General features: G+C 49.9%; 1 pseudogene; it reads right to left on the reverse strand.

Moving 5' to 3' along the window:
• Positions 1-13,538, reverse strand: part of LOC119350409 — a 52,638-nt pseudogene that overhangs the window by 11,201 nt on the left and 27,899 nt on the right.

A 13,538-nucleotide genomic window follows, 5' to 3' on the forward strand; every position in this document is an offset into this window, starting at 1 on the left:
ATTTGATGGTAGCCCAACCTCAAATCCATCTTGGAGAAGACTGAGGATCCAGCGAGCTGATCATACAGGTCGTTGATCCTGGGAAGCGGATATTTGTTCTTGATTGTGACCAAATTGACAGGTCGGTAATCTACAACCATCCGGTCCGTACCATCCTTCTTCTTGACGAATAGGACGGGGCAAGCCCACGGAGATGAACTAGGTCGGATGAAACCCTTTTTCAAGGACTCATCGAGTTGTTTCTTAAGCTCGGCTAGTTCTAGGGGTGCCATCTTATAGGGTCTTCTAGCAATCGGAACGGTTCCCGGAATGAGGTCTATTACGAACTCAACATCCCTGTCAGGTGGAACACCTGGCAATTCTTCTGGAAAGACATCCGGGAAGTCACGGACTACCGGAACGTCCTCAAGGTCTGGCAAAGGGCTGGCGTTAAGAGAATATAATTGTCGCTTGGCTAATCGGGTCAAGACATTGACTATCTTGCACGAAGGGTGAGTGAGTTGAACAGTCCTAGAGAAGCAATCAATTTTGGCATGATGAGCTGACATCCAGTCCATACCCAAAATGATATTAATATTTGAAAATTTAAGGGCTATCAAAGATGCGAGGAAAACAAGTCTGTCGACTTGGATTTCATTTCCATGGCTTACTCTAGAAGTTTTCCATTTGGATCCCGGAGTTTGAATTACCATAGAGGTTGGCATATCACCGAATGCGACGTTATGCAAGCGAGCATAGTTTTCAGATATAAAAGAATGAGAGGCTCCTGTATCGAAAAGAACAGATGCCGGGTGGCAATTAACAAGAAGCGTACCGAGAACGACGTTGGGATCCTCTTGAGCTTCTTCGGCAGAGATACAGTTGACATGGCCACGTGTAGCGGTGACCGGCTTGGCGTGGAATACTTCTCCTGTCGGCTTGCCACGGCCAACAGCTTTAGCAGACTGGTTGGGGTTGGTCTGGGGACACTCACGCATATAGTGGCCAGATTCCCCACACTTGAAACAAGTCACGGAACTGGTACGTGGAGGAGCATTGTTGGTTGGACCTCCATAGGGCTTGGCCGGTGCAGACTGCTGAACGGGGCGAGGCGCCTGGAAGGATGGCCTCGGTGTGAACCTGGGTGGCAGGGCGGTGTTGGGTACCCACACGCGGCGCTTCTGAGGACCAGCACCGGATGAGGAACCCATATCACGGCCATGCTTGCGTGTTGCGTCATAGTCAGTCTGACCAGTTTCAGCACTGATGGCTTTGTTGACAAGTTTTTGAAAAGATGTGCACTCATGCAGACGGAGGTCACGGCAAAGCTCAGGACTAAGGCCCTTACGGAACCTTGCTTGCTTCTTGGCGTCAGTAGAACTGAACTAGGCTTGTATCCATCAAACTTATAAGGTACTACTGATTAGTAACACGTGATCCTGATAGAGAGTATAGATCCTAATTCCTTAACCCCCGGTGGAAGAATGGACTGACTCAAATCAGAATGTCATAAGATAAAGGAGTAAAAAGAGCCTTACGTTCCAACCCACAAACAATTCCCCTACATATAACTAAAGAATTTCTAGACTCAACATCGACCAGTTTGGCTTGGAGAACCTACAGGCAGTCCGGCTCTGATGCCAACGCTGTCAGGACCCCGACTCGATGTCACATTGATCTAGCCGGTAACACCTCATATCACTTTGCAGCCTCACGCACGGTATCCCCACGGGTGTCGCCTTACCTTTGCCCGGGACCGTTTGCGCCTTTTGGCTCACGTATATGATAGTGTCGCTAGCATCCATATGATAAAGAGCCCGGGCTGACATGACTAGTCGTAAACCCAAAGTGGCACAGACTTACAGGGACAGGCATCCATGACCCAGCTTCGAACGTGTCGGTCATCAGCAAGTGGGTCCGGGCTGTAGCACTGGGCTAGCAGGACTCCGGTAAACCAGGCTGTAGCGGGCTAACAGGACTCCGGTACTCAAAGCGTGACATTTCCCCGAAGGGACAGACACAGGAATGAAGAAGGACACATGCCGGCCAGCCTAAGTGTTCCAGAGCAGTAGCAAGCTACCATGGCTCAGCGGTAACACTAGGAGACATTTCCCGGTAAGAGAGGCTACTAAAGATAACAACTAGATAGTCAGATCCCACACATACCAAGCATTTCAATCATACACACAGTATGCTCGATATGTGCAAATACAACGAAGCATCACAACATGACTCTACGACACAAGTACTTTATTTAAGGCTCAGGGAGCCATACATAACATACACAAAGGTACGGGTCTCACGACCCAACATACAAGTCATACAGTCATACAAGCCAGCAGCGGAAGTAACTTGTCTGAGTACAGACAACTAGTAAAATAAAAGAGGCTTGGGAAGCCTAGCTATACTACAAGGTCCTTCACAAGCTCAGGGTCACCACCTGGGTCTTTAGCCTACTCGTTGATGTCAACGTCTACATAGAACCCATCAGAAGGGGTTGCAGCGTCTTCTGTAAAAATGTAGATTATAGCAACATGAGTACAAAGGTACTCAGCAAGACTTACATCAGATCCTACATACATGCTTAGTATCAAGAAGGGTTGGTGGAGTTATTGCAGCAAGCCAGCTTTGACTCTTGGCTAGACTATCCTACGATACTTCAACTTGAAATGGTTTTTCGCACACGAGTCCACTACTCACCACTTCAATACACTACCGAGGATCCACCTCCGTCTTCCTACGGAAGAGCCATCCTCGGCACTCACACTTATCTTGAGGCTTTTAACAGTTTCCATTTACTTGTCTATGAACTGTATAGGCAACCAAGTAGTCCTTTACCGCGGACGCGGCTATTCGAATAGATTATGATAACCCTGCAGGGGTGTACTTCTTCATACATGTTTCCACCACTTAGCGTCTGCACACGACATGTGCTCGGCAGACTTCAAGCGAAAGCCGACGTGGGTGTAGACCACGACCTACCTAAACACTTAAGCCTCTAGTCCAGGTTTATCGCCTATTCAGGTTCCATCCGCAGGGAGTCCGGCCGGGGTTTCCCATACGGCCCCGAACGATGTGAACGGGGTTCCCGAGATACCTAACGGGTATTCGGTACACCCGGCCACGTACCTACCGCATCACAGCCCACCCCTACGGTCAGCGCTGTCCACGGCCTCCAGTAGGCTACAAACACCAGAAACTACTTGCAACTCCTGGACAGAGAGCTAGGGTGAATAAGAAGTCGAGCGGGGTCATATTTCAGGGCCCAATGCATGGTAGTAGTTGTATCTTAAATCACACATACAGATCTCAGTGCTTAAGGTCGGCTTCAATGAAACAACCCACCATGTACTCCTACATGGCCTCTCATCGATACCTTTACCAAATCGTGTTCACCACACCACTCTCATTACCGACATAGTCATTTCACTCTAGCCATCACCCAGATGAACCAGACCTGACACGACTCTAAGCATAGCAGGCATAGCAAGGTAGGAACAACACATACATATGGCTCAATCAACTCCTACACATGCTAGTGGGTTTCATCTAGTTACTGTGGCAATGACAGGTCATGCAGAGGAAATGGGTTCAACTACCGTAGCACACAGCAGTTTGAAACGCGTTGTCTCAATGCAGTAAAAGAGAGCAGGAGCGAGAACATGGGATTGTATCGATATGATCAAATGGTTGGTTGCTTGCCTGATGGTTCGATGCACTGATACGGTTCTTCGTTAGGGTAATCACGGTACTCCTCGGAGGCAGAACCTGTCGCAAAGGACACCGATACACAACCATCACCAAACAATGTGCAACAATATGATGCATGCATGAAACATGGCAATATGAGTGTGTTGGGCTAATGCAACTAAAACCAGAAGGGTTTGAACAAATTTGAATCAAGGATTCAAATTTCAAATTCAAATATGGCCTTTTAAAGTGCTTTTCCTTGTTCTGCTTGAAACATCAATTTAACTTGTTTGATCATGCATGAAAATAGTACAGATGGATAGATTGGATTTTTCTGATCATTTTTCATATATAATTTGTCCAATTTGGAGTTACAGAATAAAAGTTATGAATTTTTGAAGTTTAAATAATATTCTGGAATTTCCTGATTAAATTAAATCCAGAAATATAATTATTGCGCCAGCATGACGTCAGCATGACGTCAGTGGTCAACTGCGGCTGGCTGAGGTCAAACCTGACGTGTGGGGCCCACACGTCAGTGACAGGGGGGTTAAACAGAGTTAGTTTAATCCTAATTACTAATTAGTGGCGCTGGGGCCCACTGGTCAGTGTCAGGGGGTTAACTAACAGTGGTTAGCGCTAATGATGTCCACGTGGCCAACGGGGCCCACGCGTCAGTGACCCTGGGGGGGTCAAACCCCAGGTCGGACAAGTCAAACCCCACCGGCGACATGACGCCGGCGAGGTCCGAGACGGCGGCGTGATGCGGGATCGCGCTACAGGGCACGGGCGAGGCTGTGCTTGGGCTCGTTGGAGAGCCCTTGCTCCCGCGCATCGAACAGTGGTGGTGGCCGGGCCTGAGGTGGCCGGAGTCGACGGCGGCGAGCTCGGCTGCGGCCGCCGGAGTTCGGTCGTGCACGGAAACGGGGTTGGAGCTCGAAGGCGAGCGAAGCGAGGCGCTAGGGATGCTCTATGGAGCCTTACGAACTCGTTGGACTCGTCGGGGTGACCAAATGGTCACCGAAGCTGCGTCGACGGCGAGCTCGGCGACGGCGGAGGTTCGGCCGTGGTGGGGAGGAGGCTACGGTGAAGGAACGAGGGGGAGAAAAGGGGGAAACGGTGGCGTAGCTCACCGCGGTTGCAGTGGGCGTCGAAGCGGGCTCGGGGACACGCTGGAGACGGCGAATCGACGGCGACGGTGGTCGGAGACCGAAGAGGGGAACGGCGACGTGGCGGCGATGCAGGGCTTCCGGAGACCCGTGGAGCGGTGGGGAGGAAGAGGAGGTCGAGGCGGAGCTCCTGAGCTAGTCGGGGGAGCGAGGGGTGGCCGGAGTCGGCTGCTATGGCGAACGGCGGCGACGGTGGTGTTTGGCCGTGTGAGAGAGAGAGCGAGGGAGAGGAGGGGAGAGCCGGGGGCGAGTGAGAGAGAGCAGGGGGAAGGCGTGGCGTCGTCCAGGGGCATCGAGGCGAGGAGGGGAGGGCAGGCAGGCAGGGAGAGAGGTGGCGTGGCGCGGTGGCGCGCGCGCGCGCCGGCCACACTCCCCTCCCTCTGTCGGGACGAAGACGACAGAGGAGGGAGACGGGCTGGGCCGCCTGCTGGCTGGGCCGGCCAGCTGGCTGGGCTGCACAGGGAGGAGCCCAGGTAAGCTTCTCCCTTTTATTTTTTTTTGTTTTTCAAATTTCTGACATTTGTTTTGATTTAAATAATATATTAAATCATTTATTTAACTTATGCCAAATTTTTCAGGGGCTAGATATATTATTCCAGAGCTCCTTTATAATTGGCATAATATTTGGACATATATTAATATATATAGAAATATATTTCCAAAGCAAATATTTATGCATTAATTCCAAATGCCCAAAATAAATGTCCATGAGCCACTAAAAATATTGGTTTGATTTTTATCTCTGTCCAATATTTTCAGAGATCAACATGAGCATTTTCTTGGACCCTTTTGGAGAAATTTTTATTTGGGTCATTTTCAAAATGATTCTGAGGGTTTCACAGATCCCCATTTCAAGTTTCTGATGAAAGAGTAAACATGATGCAACACTCTAATGCATGACTAGCTAGGGTGTGACAACTCACCCCCACTCAAAAGAATCTCGTCCCGAGATTTGGGTTCCTCCGGGAAGAAGGCGGGGTACTCGAGTCGAAGACGATCCTCCCTTTCCCAGGTTGCTTCATCCTCAGAATGGTGCGACCATTGTACTTTGAGGAACTTGATGTTCTGACGTCGGGTGATACATTCGGCCTGATCGAGGATACGAACGGGGTACTCTCGATATGTAAGATTATCTTGGAGATCAAGCGTTTCGTGGTCCACTTCACAGATAGGATCCGAGAAGCAACGCCTGAGTTGAGAAACGTGGAAGACATCGTGGACTCTGGAGAGATGCGGAGGTAGGTCCAGCTGGTAGGCAACTTCCCCTCGTTTGGCAAGAATGCGAAAAGGTCCAATGTAACGAGGAGCCAATTTGCCTTTGATACTGAAACGATGGGTTCCCTTCAGAGGGGTGACCCGAAGATAAGCCTTCTTGTCAACCTCAAAAGTCATAGCCTTATGTTTTCGGTCATATTGACTCTTTTGACGAGATTGGGCTGTTTTCAACTTTTCACGAACGATGCGAACTTGTTCTTCTGCTTCCTGAATCATATCCGGGCCAAAGAATTGTCTTTCCCCGGTCTCTGACCAGTTAAGGGGTGTTCGACACCGTCGTCCATAGAGAACTTCAAAAGGGGCTTTACCCAAGCTAGATTGATAGCTGTTGTTGTAAGCGAATTCGGCAAATTGAAGGCACTTCTCCCAGTCCATTCCGAATGAGATAACAGAGGCTCGAAGCATGTCTTCTAGAATCTGGTTGACGCGTTCCACTTGACCACTCGACTGAGGGTGGAAAGCGGTGCTAAAGGAGAGACGGGTTCCCATAGCATTTTGGAAACTTTCCCAAAATCGAGAGGTGAAAAGACTTCCTCGATCCGAGTTAATTTCCAAAGGAACACCATGGAGAGACACTATTCGGGAGATGTATAAGTCTGCCAGCTGACTAGCGGTTATACACTCTAGAACAGGTAGGAAATGGGCTACTTTGGAAAGACGATCGACCACGACGAAAATAGCATTATTCCCTCTCTTGGTCCTGGGAAAACCGGTAATGAAATCCATACCAATTTTATCCCATTTCCATTCAGGAATAGCCAAGGGTTGAAGGGTGCCAGCAGGCCGTTGGTGCTCTGCTTTTACACGACGACAGACGTCGCAATTTGCAATATACTGAGCAATTTCTCTCTTCATCCTAGTCCACCAGAACCTCTGGCGTAGGTCCTGATACATCTTAGTGCTACCGGGATGAATGGTGAGAGGAGATTTATGAGCTTCCTTAAGGATCAAACGCCTCAGGTTTCGCACTTTGGGAACCACTAGTCGATTCCCGAAGTATACGACCCCTTGATCATTAATGGAGAAGCAATTCGCAATTCCTTTCCGAATGTTTCTCTTGATGCGGGAGATTCCCGGATCTACCTTCTGTGCCTTGATAATCTGATCCGTAAGGGTAGGTTTTGCCACCAAGGTGGAAAGAAAACCTTGAGGAACAATGTGAAGGTTAAGCTTCCGAAATTCCTCATGGAGAAGCGGTTGACTTTGTTGTAACATCAGGTTGTTACAATAAGATTTACGACTTAGCGCATCAGCCATGACGTTGGCTTTCCCTGGGGTGTAGGTTATTCCTAAGTCGAAGTCTGTGATCAATTCAACCCAACGTCTTTGCCTGAGATTCAGATCCGGTTGGGTGAAGATGTACTTCAGACTTTGGTGATCAGTGAATATTTCGCAACGATTACCGAGGAGGTAATGTCGCCAGGTCTTAAGTGCATAGACTACGGCTGCAAGCTCTAGATCATGGGTAGGATAATTCTCCTCATGTGGGTGCAATTGCCGTGAAGCGTAGGCAATTACGTGTCGATCTTGCATGAGAATGCAACCTAGTCCTTGTCGCGAGGCGTCGCAGTAGATAACAAAGTCCTTGGAGAAGTCTGGCGGTACCAGTACGGGAGCAGAAGTCAGGCGTCTTTTCAGTTCCTGAAAGCTGTGCTCACATTGTGGAGTCCATTCGAACTTCTTATCTTTCTTGAGGAGTTCGGTTAGAGGTTTGGCAACTTTGGAGAAGTTCTCGACAAAGCGACGACAATAGCTCGCTAAGCCTAGAAAACTCCGAACTTGCTTGACCGATTCAGGTGGAGTCCAGTTAAGGACGGCTTGAACTCGCTCAGGGTTAACAGCAATACCTTTACCAGATATTACATGACCCAGATAGGTCACTTCTGATAACCAGAATTCACATTTAGAAAATTTGGCATAAAGACGATGCTCTCGAAGTTTCTACAACACTAGCCTTAGATGTTCGGCATGTTCTTCCTCGTTCTTGGAGTAGATGAGTATATCATCGAGGTAAACCACGACGAATTTATCCAAATACTCCATGAAGATTGAGTTCATTAACCGAGAAAAGGTGGCTGGAGCGTTGGTTAAACCGAAGGACATGACGGTGTACTCGTATTGGCCGTAACGAGTAACAAAGGCCGTTTTAGGAATGTCCCCGTTTCTGATTTTGATTTGATGGTAGCCCAACCTCAAATCCATCTTGGAGAAGACTGAGGATCCAGCGAGCTGATCATACAGGTCGTTGATCCTGGGAAGCGGATATTTGTTCTTGATTGTGACCAAATTGACAGGTCGGTAATCTACAACCATCCGGTCCGTACCATCCTTCTTCTTGACGAATAGGACGGGGCAAGCCCACGGAGATGAACTAGGTCGGATGAAACCCTTTTTCAAGGACTCATCGAGTTGTTTCTTAAGCTCGGCTAGTTCTAGGGGTGCCATCTTATAGGGTCTTCTAGCAATCGGAACGGTTCCCGGAATGAGGTCTATTACGAACTCAACATCCCTGTCAGGTGGAACACCTGGCAATTCTTCTGGAAAGACATCCGGGAAGTCACGGACTACCGGAACGTCCTCAAGGTCTGGCAAAGGGCTGGCGTTAAGAGAATATAATTGTCACTTGGCTAATCGGGTCAAGACATTGACTATCTTGCCCGAAGGGTGAGTGAGTTGATCAGTCCTAGAGAAGCAATCAATTTTGGCATGATGAGCTGACATCCAGTCCATACCCAAAATGATATTAATATTTGAAAATTTAAGGGCTATCAAAGATGCGAGGAAAACAAGTCTGTCGACTTGGATTTCATTTCCATGGCTTACTCTAGAAGTTTGCCATTTGGATCCCGGAGTTTGAATTACCATAGAGGTTGGCATATCACCGAATGCGACGTTATGCAAGCGAGCATAGTTTTCAGATATAAAAGAATGAGAGGCTCCTGTATCGAAAAGAACAGATGCCGGGTGGCAATTAACAAGAAGCGTACCGAGAACGACGTTGGGATCCTCTTGAGCTTCTTCGGCAGAGATACAGTTGACATGGCCACGTGTAGCGGTGACCGGCTTGGCGTGGAATACTTTTCCTGTCGGCTTGCCATGGCCAACAGCTTTAGCAGACTGGTTGGGGTTGGTCTGGGGACACTCACGCATATAGTGGCCAGATTCCCCACACTTGAAACAAGTCACGGAACTGGTACGTGGAGGAGCATTGTTGGTTGGACCTCCATAGGGCTTGGCCGGTGCAGACTGCTGAACGGGGCGAGGCGCCTGGAAGGATGGCCTCGGTGTGAACCTGGGTGGCAGGGCGGTGTTGGGTACCCACACGCGGCGCTTCTGAGGACCAGCACCGGATGAGGAACCCATATCACGGCCATGCTTGCGTGTTGCGTCATAGTCAGTCTGACCAGTTTCAGCACTGATGGCTTTGTTGACAAGTTTTTGAAAAGATGTGCACTCATGCAGACGGAGGTCACGGCGAAGCTCAGGACTAAGGCCCTTACGGAACCTTGCTTGCTTCTTGGCGTCAGTAGAGCTGAACTAGGCTTGTATCCATCAAACTTATAAGGTACTACTGATTAGTAACACGTGATCCTGATAGAGAGTATAGATCCTAATTCCTTAACCCCCGGTGGAAGAATGGACTGACTCAAATCAGAATGTCATAAGATAAAGGAGTAAAAAGAGCCTTACGTTCCAACCCACAAACAATTCCCCTACATATAACTAAAGAATTTCTAGACTCAACATCGACCAGTTTGGCTTGGAGAACCTACAGGCAGTCCGGCTCTGATGCCAACGCTGTCAGGACCCCGACTCGATGTCACATTGATCTAGCCGGTAACACCTCATATCACTTTGCGGCCTCACGCACGGTATCCCCACGGGTGTCGCCTTACCTTTGCCCGGGACCGTTTGCGCCTTTTGGCTCACGTATATGATAGTGTCGCTAGCATCCATATGATAAAGAGCCCGGGCTGACATGACTAGTCGTAAACCCAAAGTGGCACAGACTTACAGGGACAGGCATCCATGACCCAGCTTCGAACGTGTCGGTCATCAGCAAGTGGGTCCGAGCTGTAGCACTGGGCTAGCAGGACTCCGGTAAACCGGGCTGTAGCGGGCTAACAGGACTCCGGTACTCAAAGCGTGACATTTCCCCGAAGGGACAGACACAGGAACGAAGAAGGACACATGCCGGCCAGCCTAAGTGTTCCAGAGCAGTAGCAAGCTACCATGGCTCAGTGGTAACACTAGGAGACATTTCCCGGTAAGAGAGGCTACTAAAGATAAACAACTAGATAGTCAGATCCCACACATACCAAGCATTTCAATCATACACACAATATGCTCGATATGTGCAAATACAACGAAGCATCACAACATGACTCTACGACACAAGTACTTTATTTAAGGCTCAGGGAGCCATACATAACATACACGAAGGTACGGGTCTCACGACCCAACATACAAGTCATACAGTCATACAAACCAGCAGCGGAAGTAACTTGTCTGAGTACAGACAACTAGTAAAATAAAGGAGGCTTGGGAAGCCTAGCTATACTACAAGGTCCTTCACAAGCTCAGGGTCACCACCTGGGTCTTTAGCCTACTCGTTGATGTCAACGTCTACATAGAACCCATCAGAAGGGGTTGCAGCGTCTTCTGTAAAAATGTAGATTATAGCAACATGAGTACAAAGGTACTCAGCAAGACTTACATCAGATCCTACATACATGCTTAGTATCAAGAAGGGTTGGTGGAGTTATTGCAGCAAGCCAGCTTTGACTCTTGGCTAGACTATCCTACGATACTTCAACTTGAAATGGTTTTTCGCACACGAGTCCACTACTCACCACTTCAATACACTACCGAGGATCCACCTCCGTCTTCCTACGGAAGAGCCATCCTCGGCACTCACACTTATCTTGAGGCTTTTAACAGTTTCCATTTACTTGTCTATGAACTGTATAGGCAACCAAGTAGTCCTTTACCGCGGACGCGGATATTCGAATAGATCATGTTAACCCTGCAGGGGTGTACTCCTTCATACACGCTCTCACCACTTACCGTCGTTTACACGACATGTACTCGGCAACCTTCAAGCGGAAGCCCAACGTGGGTGTCGGCCACGACCTACCTAATCACCTAAGCCTCCAGTCCAGGTTTATCGCCTATCCAGGTTCCATCCGCAGGGAGTCCGGCCGAGGTTTCCCATACGGCCCCGAACGATGTGAACATGGTTCCCGAGATACCTAACGGGTATTCGGTACACCGTGCCACGTACCTACCGCATCACAGCCCACCCCTACGGTCAGCGCTGTCCACGGCCTCCAGTGGGCTACAAACACCAGAAACTACTTGCAACTCCTGGACGGAGAACTAGGGTGAATAAGAAGCCGAGAGGGTCCATTGGTTTCGGGCCCAATGCATGGTAGTAGTTGATTCTTAAATCACACATACAGATCTCAGTGCTTAAGGTCGGCTTCAATGAAACAACCCACCATGTACTCCTACATGGCCTCTCATCGATACCTTTACCAAATCGTGTTCACCACACCACTCTCATTACCGACATAAACATTTCACTCTAGCCCATCACCCAGATGAACCAGGCCTGACACGACTCTAAGCATAGCAGGCATAGCAAGGTAGGAACAACACATACATATGGCTCAAACAACTCCTACACATGCTAGTGGGTTTCATCTAGTTACTGTGGCAATGACAGGTCATGCAGAGGAAATGGGTTCAACTACCGTAGCACACAGCAGTTTGAAACGCATTGTCTTAATGCAGTAAAAGAGAGCAGGAGCGAGAACATGGGATTGTATCGATATGATCAAATGGTTGGTTGCTTGCCTGATGGGTCGATGCACTGATACGGTTCTTCGTTAGGGTAATCACGGTACTCCTCGGAGGCAGAACCTGTCGCAAAGGACACCGATACACAACCATCACCAAACAATGTGCAACAATATGATGCATGCATGAAACATGGCAATATGAGTGTGTTGGGCTAATGCAACTAAAACCAGAAGGGTTTGAACAAATTTGAATCAAGGATTCAAATTTCAAATTCAAATATGGCCTTTTAAAGTGCTTTTCCTTGTTCTGCTTGAAACATCAATTTAACTTGTTTGATCATGCATGAAAATAGTACAGATGGATAGATTGGATTTTTCTGATCATTTTTCATATATAATTTGTCCAATTTGGAGTTACAGAATAAAAGTTATGAATTTTTGAAGTTTAAATAATATTCTGGAATTTCCTGATTAAATTAAATCCAGAAATATAATTATTGCGCCAGCATGACGTCAGCATGACGTCAGTGGTCAACTGCGGCTGGCTGAGGTCAAACCTGACGTGTGGGGCCCACACGTCAGTGACAGGGGGGTTAAACAGAGTTAGTTTAATCCTAATTACTAATTAGTGGCGCTGGGGCCCACTGGTCAGTGTCAGGGGGTTAACTAACAGTGGTTAGCGCTAATGATGTCCACCTGGCCAACGGGGCCCACGCGTCAGTGACCCTGGGGGGGTCAAACCCCAGGTCGGACAAGTCAAACCCCACCGGCGACATGACGCCGGCGAGGTCCGAGACGGCGGCGTGATGCGGGATCGCGCTACAGGGCACGGGCGAGGCTGTGCTTGGGCTCGTTGGAGAGCCCTTGCTCCCGCGCGTCGAACGGTGGTGGTGGCCGGGCCTGAGGTGGCCGGAGTCGACGGCGGCGAGCTCGGCTGCGGCCGCCGGAGTTCGGTCGTGCACGGAAACGGGGTTGGAGCTCGAAGGCGAGCGAAGCGAGGCGCTAGGGATGCTCTATGGAGCCTTACGAACTCGTTGGACTCGCCGGGGTGACCAAATGGTCACCGGAGCTGCGTCGACGGCGAGCTCGGCGACGGCGGAGGTTCGGCCGTGGTGGGGAGGACGCTACGGTGAAGGAACGAGGGGGAGAAAAGGGGGAAACGGTGGCGTAGCTCACCGCGGTTGCAGTGGGCGTCGAAGCGGGCTCGGGGACGCGCTGGAGACGGCGAATCGACGGCGACGGTGGTCGGAGCCCGAAGAGGGGAACGGCGACGTGGCGGCGATGCAGGGCTTCCGGAGACCCGTGGAGCGGTGGGGAGGAAGAGGAGGTCGAGGCGGAGCTCCTGAGCTAGTCGGGGGAGCGAGGGGTGGCCGGAGTCGGCTGCTATGGCGAACGGCGGCGACGGTGGTGTTCGGCCGTGTGAGAGAGAGAGCGAGGGAGAGGAGGGGAGAGCCGAGGGCGAGTGAGAGAGAGCAGGGGGGAGGCGTGGTGTCGTCCAGGGCATCGAGGCGAGGAGGGGAGGGCAGGCAGGCAGGGAGAGAGGTGGCGTGGCGCGGTGGCGCGCGCGCGCGCCGGCCACACTCCCCTCCCTCTGTCGGGACGAAGACGACAGAGGAGGGAG

The sequence above is a fragment of the Triticum dicoccoides genome, chromosome 1B, assembly GCF_002162155.2.
Source record: "Triticum dicoccoides isolate Atlit2015 ecotype Zavitan chromosome 1B, WEW_v2.0, whole genome shotgun sequence".
Classification (NCBI taxonomy): Eukaryota; Viridiplantae; Streptophyta; class Magnoliopsida; order Poales; family Poaceae; genus Triticum; species Triticum dicoccoides.